The sequence below is a fragment of the Leptonychotes weddellii genome, chromosome 2 (assembly GCF_054177405.1).
Source record: "Leptonychotes weddellii isolate Sample4059 chromosome 2, ASM5417740v2, whole genome shotgun sequence".
NCBI lineage: Eukaryota > Metazoa > Chordata > Mammalia > Carnivora > Phocidae > Leptonychotes > Leptonychotes weddellii.
In genome coordinates, this window is record NC_138370.1 from 47417833 (window position 1) to 47433053 (window position 15221).

At 31.4% G+C, this 15221-nt stretch overlaps 1 protein-coding gene across 2 annotated transcripts in view; it reads right to left on the reverse strand.

Moving 5' to 3' along the window:
• GALNTL6 (polypeptide N-acetylgalactosaminyltransferase like 6) overlaps positions 1-15221 on the reverse strand; it is a 956008-nt gene that overhangs the window by 554147 nt on the left and 386640 nt on the right. The window lies entirely within an intron of this gene.

Sequence of the window (15221 nt, forward strand, 5' to 3'; positions counted from 1 at the left end):
AAAAAGTGAATGGCTAAATCTTCCAATTGGTTTATTCTTATAAAGCTGACAACAAGTGGTACAGGCTTAAGTGAGAGAAGCAAGATTTTTAAATACTTATATGTAGATAAAAAGAAAACTTCCTTTGTCAAAGTGAATGAAATTATCATTACAAATAGATTAGGATGAGAAAAAAAAATTTTAAAGCAAGTGGGATAATACTAGTCTTCATTTAAGTGTTATGTTTTGATTTCTCAATTCCCATCTAGGATATTTTACTTATAGATGAGAAAAAGTCAGTGATTTAGCCCAATAGTTTTACTTTTCCACAAAGTAAATAAAATAGGAAAACAAAATCATATGACTATAGAAAAGACTTACACCTAGGGTTTCTTCCATGTGATGTAGAAATAGACCAGAAATAATATTTAACAATACCTTAAGAAAAATATGTTTATTAAAATTAGATTTTTAGAATATAGTATGATGGTCTATAAATGATTGGTTGGGTCTCTGAGTTGCTAATATGAATACATACTACTTAGTGACTCCTGGAAATTTATAAAATTGAGGGAAGAAAATAACATTCCTGAGAATGAAATCACATTAACGAAGATTCAGCTTGAACTAAAAGCACACCTCATGCAAATCAAGGTGTTCCTTGTTTACTCTGTGTGCACTTAGTTATTTTCTCCACAAAATTGTAAAGATTAATACAGAAATTTTCAGAAAATAGAGGCTAGCCAGAAATAAAAATCCACATAATCCCTTGGCCAGAGTAAACACTATTAGCATTTTATAATATATACTTGTAGTTTTATATATATATGTACATATATACACACATATACATATAACATAACATGTATGTCAATATAATTATATATAATAATATATAAATATATAAAATAACATTATAATATAATATATATCAAGAATATATAATATAAAATATATAAAATAACATATAAATACATATACATGTACATATTCATGTAAACTTACACATGCATAGATTTTTTTTCATAAAATTGAGTTAGTTTATGATGACATAAATAATTTTTCTATACTAACTCCACATGCAAAACAATATCTGTTTCACATGCTCTGCTACTCAGTAGTCAGAGAGACCATATGTTCATGTCATTAAAAAAGTGTGGTAACAAAATATATATTTTTAACAATTTATATTTATTTTTCAAGAAAAAGCATTATGAGCCAATTTAAAAATTGGATTTTCTTAGGCTAACTTTAGTATTACTTATTTTGAATACATATGAAGGTGGAACACTGTAATATTTCCAAATATTAGAGTTTCTAAATAGCTCAACTCAGTTTGTCCATAATAAAAAAAAAAAAAAGTTGGCAATGACAGGACAATGGTATAAGAATCTCAAAAACATATTTATGAAACCAAGCCCATAAATACAAATTAACACAACTATATTTCTATGCCATTGAACATACTTCTACAAAGTTATTTGTAGGGACTGAGTACATTTGTTGAATTGATGTACCATGTTTTATTGAACCAATCCCTTACTGTCGGGTGTTCAGTTTGTTTCCAATTGTCACTATTATAGAAAATACCAATATACTTTCTTATGATTTACTTTATCACAGTAAAGAATACAGAGTCTTTTCCTTAGTACAGTCAATTTCTTTCTTTCATCTCAACACATAACTCAAGTAATAAACAGATTGCTAAAGGCTAATCTCATTTTGAAAAGGACAGTGCCAGCCTCGAATGGATCAAATCTAATAACGCTTCCCCCACATTGGATGAGGATTCTCTGAACGGAATGTGAAAAAGGATAGCACTCAATTCATCATCTGTCATTTCTTTCATAAATGCCATTTAAATATTTATTCATTTTATTAATAAAAGATCAGTACCCTTGATATCTTGGCATTTTGACAACTCATTTTAACACTAATCAGTCAGGATCAGTTCTTAAGTTGACATTGACTAATTATTTTTAATAAGCATTAGCTCCTTTTGCTCTTATTCTGTTATCATAATTTAAGAATATTTAATTGCTTTTATAAATTTCCCTCCACAAAAATTGGAATTCTAATACCTAGAAGCTGTTTTTCATGTGGAATTATTTTGCCATATTAGGACTATGCGGTGAAGAAATTTACAAAGTACATGCTGCTTTAGAAAAAGAATAGGAAAAATAATTAGCTAATGGCTGGCATGAAGTTAGAGGAAATGAAAGAGTTAAGAAAAATAGAGAACCCACAAAGAACAGACAATCTAAAAGTAAAGTGAAAGAAAGCCTATACTATACCAACTATAATCTTATTTGGAAAAGAAAAGGTAGAATAAGAAATACATTTAAACACGTTTTTATTCTAGCTACAAAGATAGAGTCCATGTGAGGTGAATCAATTAAATTGTTATATGCATATAATTACTCAGAAGTTCCTTGAACTTGTAAAAAATTAGCATGTGGTTCCCAGTGTTTCAAAGATTATGCACCTTCACATTACAACTGCAGGACAAAATACTACTCTCTAAATAATGCTCAAATTCCAGCAATGCTTCTATTATCTTAACCCTATCATGGATCTCCAGGAGATGGACCAATTTCCGTTGTAGCTAAGGTGAACTTTAATGTGAAAAAAATAATAGTAATACATGAAAAGGAGTTCATATGTTCATATATGCTATGGTCTGAAAGTTTGTGTCTTCCCAAAATTCATGTTGACAACTTTAATGCCCAATGTGATGGTTTGTGGAGGTGAAGCTCTGGGAGGTGATTAGGTCATGAGAGCATTACCCTCATGAAGGGGATTAGTACCCTGATAAATGAGGCCTTGGAAGCCTTTATCCCTTCTGCCATGTGAGGATACAACGGAGAAGTCCGCTACCTGGAAGAGGGCCCTCAGGTTGCCATGCTGGTACCTGATCTTGGACTTCCAGCATCCAGAACTGTGAGAAATAAATTTCTGTTGTTTATAAACTACCCTGTTTATGGTGTTTTTGTTAGAGCAGCCTAATATAGGACAATATATAAATATGAAGACTTCTAAAGAGTTTATGTTAACTATCATAAACCCATTAAATATGATAGGTTTTAATGATCACACACACAACTATAGAATCTCTTTCACATGGACATACAGATACAAAAAGACATCTATGTATCCTGCCATTATACATTAATTTCATCTCAAGTTTGCATCTTTGTGATTACCAAAGTTTTCTGACTTTATTAGGAATTTCATAATAGATATCATGGTAGAAAAAATCCACAATAAATATTTGATGTTGAAAGATCAACTATATTATCATTTTACAATTAGTAAAGAATATTTCTAAATTTGAAATGACGGATCTTTTCATTACTAAATCCGGAAGTAAGTAGACAAAATGAACTGGACCATGTATTTAACCACTGCATTAAATAAAATGCTCAAGTTTAAAATTTTTTTTAAATTGGAACACAGTGATAGTTACATAAAAATAAAATGGCATTCATGCACTTCTATGAATACTTTCTATTTTTTCCTTTGAGCGATGGCAATATATTCCTACTGAAAATCTCACATTTCCTAGAAGTTGGGGCTACAGTTTTGTTGAAACAGAGCTATGATTGTTGTCCAAGTTATCATAAATATAATTATGCAAGGGAGTGGTTTTACTGAGAATTGGTTTTAATAAAAGAGAAAATACATCACTAGATTTGGCCACAGAATGGGAACCGTATGCCATTTTCAGAAAACCCTCACCTGGTTTGTAGTTGCATAAAAGCTATTGGAAGCTATAGCTATGTTCCAAGTTGTTGGTCAAGAAAAAAAATTATAAACTCAGAAATAGTAAATCAAGACAAATAAGATATAGAGGCTGGGGACTAGATAAAAGAAAAGAGTAATTGTAGTTACACAGGCTGTAGACTGGAAGAAAGCAGATCTCCTGGCAATATGAAGTAAATAACAAAGGAAGACTCTTGGTAACTCAGTCTGAATGAAGGAGGATCCAGGTCAGGGAGGAAGAGGAAACTGCACAAAGTATTTGGTAGTTAACACAAAGAAAATACACATATTCAAGATACACAATTTTTGGCTTTTGGGGCAGGAGTCTTTTCTGAGGTTGGTAATATGTGGGGATGCCTGAGTGTTTCCTGCAAACTTTTAGGATGGTGGGAGGAACACTACGACAATTTTAATCACTTCTTGTTCTGAAAAGGTTGATCTAGCCTCTGTGGTTGGTTGACCTAGGCATGAGATTAGAAGATAAAGCAGTTAACTCTTAATATTTATAGACTCAGTTTCACATCAGGGAGGCAACTGCAGTTTGCATATTAACAATTAATGATTTAGGCTAATTTGCAGGAGAATTATATTGATGATGAAATCTTAAAAAAAAAAAACCCTTTGCCCATTTCATAGGAAATTTTTCTATTTATCCCTCTTTATTTTTTTTATTATGTTCAGTTAACCAGCATACAGTACATCATTAGTTTTTGATGTAATGTTCAATAATCCATTAGTTGCATATAACACCCAATGCTCATCACACGTGCCCTCCTTAATACCCATCACCTGATTATCCCTCTTTAAATCTATACTTCACCTCCTATGTCAATAATTATCTTGGGAAGTTGGGAGCACAAAGATTATTCTTTTTCTTTATTATTTATTACCAATATTAAGGCATCTTGCTTATCCCTCTATAGGAAACAAAATATACATGATCATCGCTGTTTTCAAAGGTCTGATACCTCAGGATATATTTTACTTTAGGAAAAAAGTTTAAAATTGTTAAATTCCCCTAATGCTGGTAACTCAAAAGAGTCATATGTTCAAGAGAAAATCATTGCCTATTGCCAATGCAATGGTAAGATAGGAATTAACTAAAACTTAACATTCTAACAATGAAAAATATAATATTAATTTACATCTAAAAAATTCTAATTAAAACTAAAAACAAAAATATACAAAAAATAAATGTTATAAACTTTTCTGCTTATCCTTATTAAATAAGATAAAATTACATTTTTTCAGTCGTTGCACATATTACTTATAAATCTCCATGAAAACAAAACTACTGACAATTCCTTTAAGAGCTAAAATGCAACTAAAATTTATTACTGTTGTATTAAACCTTAAATTATGGAATCATATAGATATGAGTGCAACTATTGACCATGGGATGTTGGTGATAGCCTCTTGGGACATAATTTGATTGTCAATTGATTCATAAATACAGAATGCTTCCAGAGTTAGTGAAAGCATGTCAATATGATTTTCCTTGGGGAATATTCTAATGTTAAGATACTTTATAGTATCAATAATTCCAATAATATAGATTTAAATCATTTAAAATTGGGAAGAAACTTCTGTTTATCCTAATAACCTTCTTAAAGATTAAAAGAAGACATTTTAAACATATTTAAGTGTACCTTAAAATATAAACAATATCAATGGCTATAATTTTGGTGTGGCAGGTACTATATAAGCATCCCAAACAAACCAAATGGACCCTGCCAAAATTATTTCATATATAAGGACTCTGTATTAGTAACATCATAAAGGTGTTTGTCAGAAAGGCTTTCATTAGCATGTTTAGAAGGGAACTTAACAGGTTCAACCTTTTTTCTTTCCTAAGTGATAAAAGGAGAAAATAGTTTGCAGGCCTACTGTGAACTTACATATACATTGCCTTTAAAAGAAAATAGAATCACATGTATTTATGTCACATTATCTTATGTGAATAAAAATAGTAATTTTCATAGTTATAATTCATTTTCATTAAAATGTTTGAAAGTCATTTTCAACAAAAAGAAAAATATGGAAAATGAAAGTCTAATGTCAACTAATTACAGGACTAATAGAAAATTGTGGCCAAGTGAAACTCACCAAAATTCAGAAATCCTTATAGACTTCTAAATTCAGATTACCTGTATACAGATTTTTTTTTTATCATATTAACCATGAACACCAAACATCTTCATCTCTTTAATCTGACACAGTTTTTCACTGAACTTTTATGTATAGTTTCTTTGGTAAACAGGCTTCATAATAAAAATTTAGAATAATGTACACCTACTTATCACATTTTTTATGCCTACAATGTGGGCAACTGAATTAAAATTATGGTGGAAACTGAATGTAAAGATAATATAAAATTCCCCTAACTTTTTGAGTTCTCAATGGAGGCCTGAATAAATTATCATTAATAAATAACTTGAATAATTAAGGATATCCTAGGAGTGAAAATCCAGTATCTTACAAAAGTAGTTAAATAAAGCCAACCAGTCAGGCACTCATGATATTTAATTGAGTATAACAGGATGACTGACGGGACTATCACAGAAATCTTGTAGATTATGTATATAATATATTATATATATATCATCTTATACCCCCAAAATATTTTGTATGCAATATAAATATTTTTGCATATGATGCATATTATAAATTTTCAAGATAAAGATGGGATTTTTTAAAAAGACATCATTCCATGTATTTTTAATGAACAATGATGTTCCCTGAAAATGAAACTGATGTTACTAATCTGTTACGCAGAGTTGTTGGAGTGTCTCTATTTTGCAAATTTGGCCGGACAATAACTACGTGTGGGTTCCAGGGATGGAAATCAGAAAGTAGAAGAGGTGGCAGTTTTGACAACTTGGGATAGATATGTGGAAGAAGGGTAATGTTGCCCAGTTCTTATAAGTGCTTATCTTGTTCTTACCTTTCTCCAGTTTTTTCTGCCAAGAGCTAGGCACTTCCAGTTGGCAAGCAAATTTATATCAGTTCCTTTGAGACTTTGTTGGATAAGTTTCTTGAAATCATTTCATAGCCCATCTACCTAGTAATAGGCAATGTGCACTATCTGATGACTAAGTATAAAGTCTTTCTTACTTGTCCATGTGGTTGGCAATACAGAGTTAACAAATGAGGGGTAGTTTGAGGGGAAGATATAGTTCCACTGTAGGCCAGTAGTCCCTTAGTTGTCCATAGCAATACTGACATCAAGTTTATTAAAATAATTTGAAGAATATGATTGTTCCTATACACCCAGTCTATAAGTTAGTTTTTGTAACATTGTAATATGTTAATGGGTTTACAAATTTTAAATAATATTGACTTGTTTTAAGACAACTAACCACTCTTTTGCACCATTTTCCTATTAGAGTCTTTTACCTTACTGTTTGAATTTTATCTTTTCATTATGACTTGCTTAAGAATACCAACATTTCTGTTTTATATGCCCTGTGTGTAATCAAAATTCCAAGGATCCTCAGTGTAAAACCTTTGTGCATTTCCCATTTCTCTGTGTTAATTTAATATTGCTAATTAACCTTTCTATTTTATGCCTCTTATTTAAGCAAAGTATATATTTTAAGTCACTCTTAGTTATATTTATTCTTTTCCCTAAATAACACTAATTTTGTTCTGGTAACTAAATTCCAAAGAGTCTGTAATTGCTCTATTTCACAGATAATCTCTGAAAACCTGAAAATATGTTACAAGTATCCTTTGGAAACAGAGATACTACAGAGTTGAAAAAATAAATTAAATTTTCAAGATATTAGATTGTCTCCCCCCAAAATATTTCATGTTATTTTCTTTTTGTTAAAATATACAACCTTTATTTTGCTAAAGCAAATTTAACTAATAAGGAAAAAATAAAATCAAAGCAGCAAAAATGCTTCTATCAGCAGTTTCCAGCACTCAACCACAATACATATATTAGAAAATATATCATTAGTTACTTCCAAGCAATCCATCATACAATGTGAATCTGTCACTAAATTAAATTCAAATGATGAAATGTAAACATAGGAAACTATAATAGCCAATGGACTGAATTTGGATTTCAGCATTAACTTATGCTGTATATGTCTATTCATTTTATTTTGATTACTACATAAGCAGAATTATTATTAGTGTTCTACTAATTGTATTTCCTATTTAATTTCTAACCTTTTAATAAATATGTATAGTCTTCATTTTTGTAATTAATCTTGGACAAATCTGCCTATTAATTTGTCTTTAAAAAGGAAGCAATTATTTTTGTGATAATACATCATTACAAACTTTTTTTACTATCTTAATTATTTCTAGTCTTATTTTAATTATATCTTTCTTTTCTCTTTTTTCTCTGTTGTTATTTTTAAAACACTTTGATTTGGACATAGTTAATTAATTTATCCTGTTGAGAAAGTTTTAAACATTTTGTCTTATTAATTTTTATTATTAATAGTTTCAGGAGATACTCAAATAATTATTAAAATGTCAATAATTTAGGCACAAATATCTTATTTCATATTACCCTAAAGGATTTCACTTGAATGCAAAATAAAATGTAGGTCATGGATCTTGAAATTGTGTCTAATATAATCATACATTTCTGAATTTTGAATTTGGAGGATGATTAAAAGCAGTCCTCAAACCATTAGGGATTAGGATAACCCAGAAAAGAAGTTTCATAAGGAAAAATATATACATATGTTGCACAATTCTTCTCATTGCTTATTTTTGAATGGCTAATAACAGAGATAATGATTTCTTCTTTTGTGTGGTGTGCCACTCAGGTATGGTTCAATTGAATTTTTCCCCTAAAGCAGGTAGCTAACACCAAGTTTAGTGTTTGAAAAGTTAATCAGATGTTCTATATGAGATATAAGTGATTTCCTCATAGATTATTTTAGTCAACAATAAGGGTCTTATTACTAGGACAAAAGCACCTCTTCTAATAAACTGAATATGAATCTCAGAAAGTACTTAAATGGGGACTGTATAAAGTAATAGAGCAAATTGCAGCTCAGGCTGAAGCAGATAAAATGCTAACACCAAATCTCAGTAAAATAAACTTGATTCTATTTGACAGGATTACCTTTTGAATATGTAATGCCTTTTGCATGTTGAAGTAAATACTTCACAGAGATTACTCTCATTTAATATTTTCCATACAACTTACCTAACAAATGTTTTTATTCTTTCACAAAAAAATCTTCCTATAGCATATATATATGTATAAATATATATATAACTTACACCTCTAACTTATAAAAGGCACCAAAACAGAGCTCTAGCAACTTTGAATTGAAAAAAAAAAAAAGAATTGATTCAAATATCCAAGGCACATTTTGTTCTGTTATTTCAAACTGACTACAGTGCAGTCTTTCTAAAAGAAATGAGCAAATAGCAACAACAGCTAATGAACATAATATTTCATCTAAATAAAGTTCTTCCAGTGTGCTCAATTATCTGAGAACCAAGTGGCTGAAACCGTGAGCTCTGGAGCAAATAAAACTGAGATTTTTAATACTACCTTATGATAGTAACGTAGAAGGATCTCTTCATTTCTTAAATAACATTAACAAAATGACACTCAGTTGTTGGAAGCAGGAGAAGAGAAAGTACATTAAAATGGTGGCTATTGTGGTTTGACTTAACATGTAACTGAATACACTGCATGATAGAAGGTGAAAGAGGTCCATTTGTATGTAGAGTATGGAGAGAAAATGTGTTTGGAAGGAAAGGGCAGATGTCTATGCTACAGATAAAGTTTGAAAAACAAATAGAAGATGGGGGAAATGTTGGAGTATGAAGAAACAGTGAGAGCAAAGGAATGGAGGCAAGAGGGTAAGAGAAAGATGCAGTAATGGGAAGAGCATTTAGTTTACATGAATGGGATGCAAACTTAGTCATGGAGGGTGCAGAGGGAAAGACAAGATCCTGGAATATTTTGAAAGTAGTTGAAGAAATAATGACCAAGATGTCCCAAATTTGATGAAAAACATCAAACCTACACATACAAAAAGCTTAAATAACTCTAAATAAGAAAAACTCAGAGACCCACACCTGGACACAACATAGTCATATTATTAAAAGATAAAGACAGAATCTTGAACACAGCAAGAGAAAACTGACTCATTGGGTATAAGGTGTCTTCAGTTAGGTAAACAGCTGACTTCTTATCAGAAATCATGGAATTCAGAAGGTAGAAGGATGTCATATTCAAAATGCTGAAAGAAAAAGTCAACCAGGAAGTTTGTAACCAGCAAATCTATTTTTCAAAAATGAAGAAGGAATTAAGATCATCCCACATTAAAATTTACTATAAAAATATAGTAACTAATATAGTGTATTATGCATAAGGATAAATAAGTAGACTAATGAGATAGGATTGAGAGTCCAGAAATATGCATTTTCATTTGTGGGTATCTGATTTCATATATGGATGCCTAAATAATTCAATGGGGAAAGAATAGTCTTTTCAATAAATTTTGCTGGGGCAACTGGTTATCCACATACAAAGAATGAATTTGGGCCCCTACCTTACACAGTATGCAACAATTAACACAAAATGAATCAAAACCTAAATGTAAAAGCTAAAATTATAAAACTTTTAGAAGAGGGAACACAGGAGTAATTTCCCATAACCTTCTGTTAGGCAATGTTTTTTAAGATATGACACCAAGAGCACAAGAGACAAAAAAAGAAAAAAAGAAAAGAAATTGGACTCCACCAAAATTAGAAACTTCTGCATTTCAAAGGACACATCAAAAAAGTGAAAAAGCAACCTATGTATGGCACAATATGCTTATAAATTATATATTTAATATGACACTTGTATCCAGAATCTATTAAGATGCTTTACATCTTAACAATGAAAAGATCAAATTAAAAAATGGTATAGGATTTGAGTATATATTTCTCCAAAGATAGATAAAAGGCCAATAAGCACACGAAAGGATATTCATCATTATTCACTAGTGAAATGCAAATCAAAACCTCAATTAGATACTATTTCATACTCGACAGAATGACTAAATATCTAAAAAAGACAGATAATAGCAAGTGTAGGTAAAGCTGTGGAGAAATAAGAATCCTCATAAATTACCAATAGATTATAAAAATGATGCAGCCATTTTGCAAAGCAGTTTAGCAGTTCCTCAAAATGTGACACATATATTTGGCTGAGCAATTTGACTCCTAAGTATACACTCAAGAGTAATAAAAACTAAGTCCTTGGTAAAGCTTGAACATGAATGTTAATAGTTGCATTACAGATAGTAGCCAAAAAGTAAAAACAATCCAGACTGCCCATCAACTGATGAATCAATAAACATGATGTGATTTAGTCATACAGCAGAGTATCTTTTTTTTTTTTTTACAAAAGAATATTAACTCATAAAAGGGAATGAAGTATTTACACATGCTACAGCATGGATGAAACTCAAACCATTATGAGAAAGGAAAAAATCTCATTATCTCGTCATGAAAACTATGTATTATATAATTCTGTTTATAAAAAATGTCCAGAATAGACAAATACAAAGAGACAGAGGGTATATTAGGGGTTACCAGGAGCTGGGGGAGGGAGAAGTAGGGAATGGTTACTAACAGGTACGAAGCTTTTTTGGGGATGATGAAATAAATATTCTTAAATTGAATGGTAATGATGGCTGCACAACTCTGTGAATATTGTCAAAAACCCTGAACTGTGTATTTTAACACAGTCAGCTTTATGGTTTGTGAATTATATTACCAATAAATCTTTCAACAAAAGAGACCAAAAAAGGAAATAAATTTAAGGAAAAGAAACAATCAGTTGTGTTTTATTCGAACCGCGTATCTCAGCTTCTCTGTCCCAAATTCTTAGAGAAAATGGCAAGTGATAAAAATAAAGAATAATCTTCATGGGAATTTTTAGAATTTTATTCAACTTCCCTTTACATTATTGTTTGCAGTAGAGTGCCTTCAGCAAATTGTATGAATTCATAAAGCTTGCCTCACCAGGGCAGTTAAATAAAAAGCTAGAGTTCAACGTATGACAGAAGTACAAACTGTTAACTTTCAGATTTGTTAAATTATCTCTTCAATTTAACTGTTATAAAAAATAAATTTATTTTCACACAAAACAAAATTTATTTGCATTAATGTTCCACTGCAAAAAGGAAAAGGAAATAAACAATTTGATAAGTTGAAAAGCAACAAAGAAACCAAAATTTTTTTTTTTTAAAGATTTTATTTGTTTATTTGAGAGAGACTGAGATAGAGAGAGAGCATGAGAGGGGGGAGGGTCAGAGGGAGAAGCAGACTCCCCGCCGTGCAGGGAGCCCGATGCGGGACTCGATCCCGGGACTCCAGGATCATGACCTGAGCCGAAGGCAGTCGCTTAACCAACTGAGCCACCCAGGCGTCCCCAAAGAAACCAAAATTACTTTAGGATGAGATGTTCTAAATATTTTCATTGTAAAACAACAAAACAACAAAAATTGGAATGTGACCATATTTAGACTGTCACTTACTTCTCTTTCATGGTAAATTATCTGGAATATGTTTTACAGATTTAAATTACATTTTTAAAGCTTTAGGAAATAGCTTTCATTGTTGTGAAATCCCATTAAAATAGATTACTTATCTTAATTGATGCATATTAGAGAGTGTTGATGTTCTTTTTTTTCCTATTGAACTCAAGTGTACATCTTTGTGTACTTAAAAAAAAATAGAATATATACACTAAAAGTAAAAAATTCCACCAGAGTAACATCATTCTTATTCTGACCCATTCTGGTGTTGAATATTGAAAGGCTTTAGATAAAGCTACCAAAAAGAGCAATATCAAATACTTAATAAAATAATATTTTATAATTGTATTCATGCAAATAAAACATAAACATCAATTTCATCTAGTTCATAATGCACACTCTCTCAGAAATACGTTTTTAAAAACTTGTGGCTGATAATATATAGACCTCATAAATCAATGTGTATGTAGTGTACTTTCTTCACTTTGTATGTTATAAAATTCATAATTTATGTTATTACCAAGCACTAGGATCCTATTGAGACAGGGAAACTGAAGGGACCCCATTAAAAAAAAAAAAAAGCTGTTTATTTTCTTCGATCCTTTTCCTGCTTCTGCTCTGGCTAGGACCTGCACCCATGCCGTACATACAACTTAGAGAACAGATAATATGTCCTCCTTATAAAGGTCAAGGAGTTAAAGGCTTCTTTGGGGTCTTCCAGCAAATAGATAACTTCTAAGGAGTGACCAAGTGAGGTCTTCATGAACATTCTCTAAGACCACAGACTCCAAACACCTTGACACGAAAACCCCTGATTCTAGGGCATAAGGAACTTACGGAGGACACCAGTTCCTGGATGCCTGAGAGGACACATACGCCCGACCACTATCCTCCGTAGAAACTCCAATCCCCAAGCAAATATGAGACTCTCTCTCCTTTCCTTTCTGAATCTCCCAGACACTCTATATATCTTCAGTAAACTCTGCTCTCACTTCTTCTTGGCTTGCATTTGATTTCCATCCTGCACAAAGCCAAGGACTATCTTAGCTGGTCTTGTGGGACCCTCTCTGGCTCTTTGGGCCCTGCACTCCTGCATCACTATAATAAAAGAAAAACTTATAGAGTATCAACTATAAATTATGATAATTTTTATTCATTTGAATACAAAATAAGAAAAATCAACAAAACAAAAAAACACCTTTATAATTTATTTCAAAGGGTGTTAATTTGAATTCCATCAAGTCACTGGTATTTCAATAATTGCTTCTTTATTTTTATATAATATTTTTTCATTTATATACACAATTGCTTATTATTTAAATAATTAACATTAATGTTATGCCAATGCTTACAAAGTAACCAGGTGATCTTTTATCCAGACTTTGGAGGCTGATAACATTCTTACATTCCTTTTTGAGGATAATGAAATAGAGCCTGAATCAGAGTCTTTTCTTATCTCTATTTTGCTGATTTCAAGCATTAATATCTATTCCTAAGAATTGTACTTGAGCTCTGGAACTGTTAGTGTTTCTTTCACATGCAGTAAGGAATTATTTAAGAAATATTATTTCAGGGGCGCTTGGGTGGCTCAGTTGGTTAAGCGTCTGCCTTCTGCTCGGGTCATGATCCCAGAGTCCTGGGACCCAGCCCCATGTCAGGCTCCCTGCTCAGTGGGGAGTCTGCTTCTCTCTCTTTCCCTTTGCCCCCTCTCCCCTTCGTGTTCTCTCTCTCTCTCTCTCAAATAAATAAAATCTTTTAAAAAAAGAAACATACCTTCAATATTAGAACTTCTTATCAGAATATACAGTATATAACTCAAGTGGCTCTTTTGGTTAAGGGTGACCGAAAAAGCACTTCCAGAGTCAGAACACTTGCATTATCCCTGTGCAGTCTTCTATAACAGCTCTGGGATCATCATTATAAAATGATTTCCATACCGGTTTATATGGAAGGGAAGTAGTGCTTGAAGGTGACATAAGGTATTTAATACTTATTGGTGTGTCATAAAACCAATGCAAGTTTTCCTGATAATATTATACCCATGATATTTCTAGACACTATTTTGCTGGTATTCTTTTTTCCAAAGTTTCATAATGAAAGATAAAATGACTTCTTAGACATATTTTTACTATCATTTTAAGTCCTCAGCTAATACTGAAAAAAATAAACCAGAATCTTTATAATTTTGTAGCAAGATTGGGATGTTGACAAAAAGGGTTAAAAATTTGGAGTTTTATAAATTTACATGAACTTTCTGAGGCATACTAATGAGACATATACATATTTATGTCTCAGGGGGTTAAATTAAGTTTGTTTTGAAGAAAACATGTATGCATTAAGATTTATATGGTATAACAAAATATTAATTCAAGGAGACTTTGTTCATTTGCAGAAGTACAAAATAAGAAATCCATCCACATTAATATGTCCATTAAATAAAAGATTTAGCACAACCCCTACCCTAATTTCTTGCATGTAATTCAGAACACTGGGGTATTAAAAAAAAAAATAGAGCTGAATGAAATTAATTAAGTTATATTAACAGCACATAGCAGCATTTTTAACACAGTTTAAAATCATTTTTCCAACATGGATCATATGCAGAAATACAAATGAGAAGCTTACACCCTTATCAGTTATCACCTCAAGAAAACTTGTCCATCTAGTGGCCTTTTAGGGGAATTCATTATTTGATAAATTTACCAAGGTCTAATGAATGACTGAGCTGCACGACTTCTGAAACCCAGTTCTGTCACCAGACCTCAGCAAAAGGTTCAAGTTAATCATTAATGAGGGTGAGCACTTAGAAATGAAAATACTCACATCCTCATAAATAGATTTTCTTCATCCTCACAGGAAGGCCAGAAATGGGAAGAAAATAACCAGCCTATTTATTAGTCAACATACAGAAACAGATACCAGGGGTATCAAAATACTAGATGCCCATAGGAATAGAACTTCCTT